The sequence below is a fragment of the Perissodus microlepis genome, chromosome 23, assembly GCF_051167445.1.
Source record: "Perissodus microlepis isolate ML-2025 ecotype Zambia chromosome 23, ASM5116744v1, whole genome shotgun sequence".
Lineage (NCBI taxonomy): Eukaryota > Metazoa > Chordata > Actinopteri > Cichliformes > Cichlidae > Perissodus > Perissodus microlepis.
The window spans coordinates 2517518-2524646 of NC_140482.1; the positions used below are offsets into that span (position 1 = coordinate 2517518).

Consider the following 7129-nt stretch of genomic DNA (forward strand, 5'->3'; position numbering starts at 1 on the left):
TCCTTCAGTGGGCTGGTTTCAGTCATTATGCAAATGTACTGTTTATAAGATTGAAACCTGCAGACAGCTGAGACTGAAGACGTCACCTGATGATGATGAAACGTTTCTCCCACTGAAAACATCCAGATGAACAGAATCAACTTTTGGAGATTTACTTACCTGGATGAGTGAGAATGCACCAAGACGAGTGTTGTAAAGACCCACCTTTTAGCACATCCCAGCACACCCACTCACTTCACCAGATGCACCTTGTTTAGTTCTCTCACCTTTGATTGGGTGTGGTGCTTGTCCTCAATTGCACTCACCTGTCACACATTATATAAGGACTGCATTCACTTTTGGCTCACTCTTTCTTCACTCCCACACAGGGTGGCAGCTGAGGTGAGGTTCTGTTTGGGTTTTTTATTTTATGTATTGTTTAAGGTAATGAGTAACTTAAATCTGTTTTCTTTCAGCATTGGCAGTCCATGTGTCTTTCCTTCCTTCCTTCTTTGCTTTATTGATTTGAGAATAAAAGGAGAGCCCTGTGAATGATTAGATGACTGCTTATTCTTATTCTAATTGGATGAGCCCATGATGCTGATTACTCAACCCTGAGCCTTCCTTTCCTTCATAACGAGTCATCTGATTGTTCGGGTTTTCTGTTTTATTGTAGTGTCTCCTCTTTACAATATAAAGCACCTTGATTTGGCGCTGCATAAATAAAACTCAACTGAATTAAAGTGAACAAACAAATGCAGCTTTGTAGCTTGTTGCAGGAACCACACAAACACAGTCCAAAGAGCTGCCTGAAACTGTTGGCGATGCCATTACAAGCATGTAAAGAAGGATAATGTCTTTGACCTTACTGTCATTTTGTACCTTCTCCTGTCCTCTGAACTTTCTAACGTGGCAATAATGTGATGAAAACGTTGGGTAGAGTCCTTTCTTGCGTCAGTGCTGAAAAGTCTGTTATTTTGCAATCAGTCATAAACAAACTGGAGTGTCAGGGCTGCACCTGCCTTCAAAAGCAGCACAACAGCCACATGTGACTGTTTTAATTTGCTTTTAATGCAAAAAGCAAAGATGTGGGACAATAAACTTGTTAGTTTATAGTTATTTTATTCCTATTTTCCTTGCAATAAAAGACAGAACAGCAACAAACCAAGTTTTGTCTGATGGTTTGTTAGGAGGACCACAGTCTGACGTGGACTGTCATAATGAGGTGATGGGGAGGATAAAATGAAGAGCGTCGTTTGTGTCGACAGGTAACAAAAACCAGAACTATTGAGTACGATAAATCGTTGCCACGGGTGTTTGCAGCACATTTTAGGCCTATAATGATATGACTAAAAATAAGAAATAAAATCATTGACATCAATGGCAGAACTGGACTCTATTCAGTTAAAGCTTCTCAAACTGTCGACAGTAGCTAGCCTGTTTAACACTTTACCTGTAAGACATGGCTGATGGGCACAGTGGTTAGCACTGTTGCATCACAGTGAGAAGGTTCTGAGTTTAACTCCACCGGCTGGCCGGAGTGTTTCTGTGTGGAGTTTGCATATTGTCCCTGTTTGTGCAGGTTGTCTCAGGTACTCTGGCTTCCTTCCACAGTCCAAAAACATGCAGATAGTGGGGTTAGGCAACTGGCCTTTCTAAATGGCCCATAGGTGTGAATGAGTCTCTGTGTTAGCCCTGCATAAGCTTGACAGTCTGTCCAAGGTGTACCGCTATGGCAGGGGTGTCCAACTCCAGGCCTCGAGGGCTGATGTGCTGCACGTTTTAGATCTTACCCTGGGTCAACACACCTGAATCGAGTGATTAGTTCATTCCCAGGCCTCTGGAGAACTTTATGACATGTTGAGGAGTCATTTAGCCATTTGAATCAGCTGTGATGGATCAAGGACACATCTAAAACCTCCAGGACACCGGCCCTTGACGTTCCCCACCCCTGCCCTATGGTATCTGGGATAGTGCAAAGTGCTAACTCTTGCCTCATTATTCTTCTCATTTCAGGATATTGACACCTGAAGGTCTGTACAACACTCCTGCAAGAAAGCTTTACATGTTAAATATCAGAAAAGCACAATGCATCAAGCATGACGACACATAGGTGACTTTAGTGGGCTGTCCTGTAAAATGCTGAAGTGACCTAAATGGTACCTGCACTTAAATTTTTGAGCTTCAACATAATGTCCAGTAGTAAGTTCCTGATTTACACTTTACACTTCCAGTGTCTTACCCCACTACACTATAGCATGTGCTGCTAGAGCGATCTATCATCCATCCATCCATCTGTGTACTTTTAGATCATTGCACACTCTTCAGCCGCTGCTGTTGCAACATGAACTCTCCACCAAAAGAAAGAATTACTGCTGCAACTGTTGAAAGAAAGGGAAGCAGCATCTAAAAACAGGAAGATAATTAAAAGAACATTTAATAGATGAAAGCTGTTCTTTGTTTTTCCTCTTTTTAAGACTCACTTTAACTCAGCAATCAAATCTGAAATCAGGTTTGCACTTCTGAGAAAAAGCTTCTGGTACATGATCCATCAGTGGGATGTAGTTTCCTTGTAAATTTCTTTCTTGCAACACAGCTAGAAAGTGTGTTTTGTTGAACCCTGTCCTGACGCACCGTTACACAACAGACAGGCTCTTCTGCTTTGTGCTATGGTTATAAAAGACAGCGCACACTTCCTTCCAACATATATTTGGAGCTGAGGGTCTGAGCACAAGGTAACAACTCACAAGCAGATTAGTTCTTACCTGCAAACTGTGAAGTAGACTCTGTTTTGTTTATACGATAGTTCACTTGCACATTTCAAGCATCTGACATGCTGATATGAAAATGACTTTAAAGAGCTGCAAAGAACTCTGACACTTAAAGGCTTAAATAATGTTGATGCTTTAAAGAGAACAGAGACAGTGAGTATTTGATTTGTGTTGGTGTGTCTCTGACAACAAAAGGTCAGCTGTTTCAAAACGACTGTTCAACAAACAGATTTTCTTTTTCATCTGAAAAGTCATATCTCTGATGAAGAGTCGTTTCCTCGGGCACAGGAGGTTATAAATAAATTCTTTGACTTGCAGATCATGAGAGCTGCAGTGGGTGCCATTCTTCTGTTGCTGACTCTGTGTCAGGGTATGTTTCTTTATTCTTGGCATACATGCAATTTATGCATTTTATTAATTGCACTTAAAGACTGAAGCATAACAGTAATCAGGTTATTTATTACAAAACAGAGAATACAGAACAAGAGAAATTATCATTTAAAGAAATACAAACAAGTAGTACCAACTTTTTATTGCGACTTTGAAGCTTTAATGGGAGTAAAAAATGTCTCTTTTCCATTTTCACCTTTTTAACATTTTATTTTTATTATTATTATTGAAGAGTCCACATTAGTTATTTAAATCCTGTATAATGTGTTAGATATACTGCAAAATGTTTTATATCTCAAACCAGAATGATCTCTTACATTATTTTCACGTGTGTGTGTGTGTGTGTGTGTGTGTGTGTGTGTGTGTGTGTCGTTTCCAGGAGAGGCGCTGAGATGCAACTTTTGTTTCTCAGACGACAGTGACCTCTGCACTCCTACAAGCATCCAGACCTGTTCGGGACGGGCTAACGCCTGTGGTGCTGTGATATTCCAAGGCGCTCTGAGTAAGTACTCTGTGGAAGGTGTAGCGTGTCACCAGAATATTTATTTTTACAGTACAATTATACAAGAGATTACTCCCATCAGAATAGAAGTTATCACCACAGGATAACAGTGACCACTCAGAACAATTTGGACGTTACTTGAAACAACCCACAGCAGTAACCGAGCCACAGATCCTCCGAGAGGTTCGACAGGTCATCCGTCTATACTTGTATTTGAGACTTTTAAACACTGCATAAAGATAAGGAATGATAACACACACAAAAATTACATATGCTGCATGTGCATCTGATTGTTTTTATTATTTTATTTATTGTTTTACGTGAATATATAAACACATGTCAAACGTATGGCCTGGGGACCAGAATCGGTCTCCAAAAGACTCCAATCCGGTCCACTGGACAGTTTTGTAAAATTTGATGGAGGGCACTGATTTTGGACTTTTTACTGTATTTTCGTAGCTTTTACTGTTTTAATTCACACTACACCAAAGTAAGCATCATATCATCAATAGCAGTTAAAATATAGATAAAAGGGGCTGTATGTGGCCCACAGTGTAAATGGAGTTTGACATCCCTGATCTAAACTAATGTATCATTATATGCCTGCTCATTAAGTATGTTCACACGCTCACTTTAAGCGTCTGTGTCTCATTATTGTAGGGTCTTCGTTCCGTCAGTGCATGAACATGGCGGTGTGTCAGGGATACATCACAACACCTGGTGTGATTGCCCGATGCTGCAGCACCGACCTTTGCAACTGATCCTCTTCCTTTAAGTCTACAACCAAATGATTGCTGGTTCCTAAATCAAGACTGGAGGTTGTTAGCGTCACATCCTTCTTACACTGCTTCCAATCAAGTGCACTTCTGTTTGCTTTCTCTGTAATGGTATTTGGTGTCTTCTGTGTCAGGTCCAAAATAAACCAGTGAGCTTTGACTCTGAATGACACTAGATGGCAGTGGTACACTATACAGCACCGCGAGCAGCCACTCATCAGTCTGTAAATCTGATACAGGGCCAACCACGTTTAATAAAGAGGAAAAAAAACAAAAAGCCCACACACGCGCTTTCTTGTTACATAAACTGAATCACATATGGAGAATGACATATTTGAAGCCTGTATCTCTATACACTGATCTCAATTAATACCTATTGAACAGGAAATAATTCAGCCATTCCCAATCACAGTGCAGTGGATTCTCCTTTGGGAATAGTTCCTCCCTTCTGAGACTGTAAAATAAATCTGTATAAGCTTTGTGCAGTTGGACTTTTGTCCTTTTTTTTAACTCGCTCAGCCTGTGGCAGGTGGCTACGAGTCCAGTCATCAACTCTGGCAAAAAAAACTCAGATCTTGACACAGATAATGTGTCAGGGCTCTGTGTGGGGGCAGGCGGGGATGAGGATCCAAATGCAGGACTCTGAGACAGAATTGTAACTGGAAACCTCAGCTTTATTGCTGGCACGAGACAAAAACAGAAACCAAACTGCAAACACACAAACTGGAACACACACAGGCAATTCTGAGGGTTCGACACGACACTGACACAAAGAAACACTGAGCTTAAATACACTGAGGAAGCAATGAGACCTAACGAGACAGCAAAGCCAGAAACACCGACATCAGACATGAACATGAACCTTCAAAGTAAAACAGGAAACACTTAACTAAGACACGGACTAGACAAAGAGAGAGACAGACTAGACACTGAACTAAACCTGCAATAATAACAAAATACAACCAGAACATTAATCATAATACAGATACCAGAATAACTGAAACAGATTTATCATAATAATCAACAAAGCACCAGAGAACAGAAAACAATCCATCATTCAAAAATAAACCAAAACATAAGAAACTCACAATGCTGGGTCAAAATGACCCAGAACCGTGACACAATGATTTATCACACTGAGGTAATTCAGTATCCCTGCTGTTTGCAACAAGGATTTGCAGCTGTTTGACAGAAGACATTCAAATTATTCCTAAAATGAAGAAACGTTTTTCTTTAGGCCAGAAAGACAACTTATCAGCACTGTGAGTGCATGTAATGGTGAGAAACGCATTGTCAGTGAATAACTTCATAAAGAAAGCTGCAATTATTAAAAGATGACACAGACAAACATATTTTGCATGAATACTGTAAAATTCAGTATGCCTGTTGTTTGCAACAAGGATTTGCAGCTGTTTGACCTTCTTTTTAGGCGTCCTGGGTCCCACAGACTGTGGTCCCAGGACGCCTGTATACCTGCATCTCTACCAACTTGCATTGCAGTTTCTGTGCGCTCCAGCCTCTTCTGTTCCATGTGAGGATTTTCTCTAAGGCAGGAGAAATGATCTCCTAGAAAAGAAACAGACTCGGCCATCGCACAGAGGAACACATTCCCTTCTTAAATAAAAACCAAACAGGGTAACCTTTAATGCATCATGTTTTTACTTTACAAGTTCATTAGCATTTTCCCTTTCCAGTTCACAATCAATTCTACCCCCACGTCATTATCCCATAATTTTGTCACCCGCTAAAAATACATGTTCAAAGCAACACAAGGGTGGCCCAATATCAGACAGAATTATCAACTCCACTCTGTAGAGTGAGCAGTAATCATGAAGCACTTTAATTTGTAGATTCAAGCTGTTCTTTATATTTGTCACCAACAGATGTCACTATTTTAACATATTGTAACGTTCCTATAACCTCTCAAGCACCAGATGTTTTGTTCTCACCACGGTTTATTGAGGAGGTACAGAAAGATGGGCCCTTAATCCCGAGGAGTCCTCTGGTACAACTCACGCTCCTGCTCCAGAACAATAACAGACTCCTGCTCCCCTTCCCGCACACACTCAAGGACTTTTCCTGCAGCACAACCAGAACATGTCTCGAATTTAATGCATGTGTAAAACAAATGCACAGAAATCAATTATTTTTCTACGATAATTAAATATATATATATAGATAGATATAGATATAGATATATAGATATATATGTGTGTGTGTGTGTGTATGTGTGCATATATAGATTGAAGAGTACAATCGAACATACAGCACAAAGCTAGGTAGAAGCCAACCTAAATAAATGAGTCTTAAGCTGCTGTTTTAAAGAATAAATACAATCAAGGCAATGTAATGATCGAGGCAGAGCATTCCACAACCCGGGGCCACCGCTCTAAAAGATCTATCTCCTCTGGTCTTAAAACAAGTTTGTGGGACTACCAACAGCCTTTGATTAGATGATCTTCCTCGTCTTGATCTAAGGATGTCTGATCATCCTTAGATCTGATAATTACAAAATTGATCATTGATCTGTGACCTGGGATGACCTGGTGCCAAGTGCACTTTGACATCCTTATGCTCCACAGTCCAATAACAGAACACTACTTCATATTAGACCACTCCAGGTCACACTGTCATTGACCCATTGAGAGTTGAAGTCCTTCAGCAAAACAATGGAGTCCCCAGATGGAGCACTCTTTAGCACCCCGTCCAGT

General features: G+C 40.5%; 1 long non-coding RNA gene across 4 annotated transcripts; it reads left to right on the plus strand.

Annotated features, from left to right (window-relative positions):
• The first annotated feature begins 364 nt into the window (after window positions 1–364).
• Window positions 365–4895, plus strand: LOC146360732 (uncharacterized). 4 transcript variants are annotated; one of them, XR_014799498.1, is made up of 5 exons: window positions 1232–1247; window positions 1996–2012; window positions 3069–3120; window positions 3520–3642; window positions 4303–4895. It is a non-coding gene; the product is annotated as an uncharacterized LOC146360732 (long non-coding RNA). The 4 variants fall into 4 exon arrangements; XR_014799497.1 differs by lacking the exons at window positions 1232–1247; window positions 1996–2012 and adding an exon at window positions 365–381; XR_014799499.1 differs by lacking the exon at window positions 1996–2012 and having other exon boundaries at window positions 1168–1247.
• Window positions 4896–7129: the final 2234 nt, after the last annotated feature.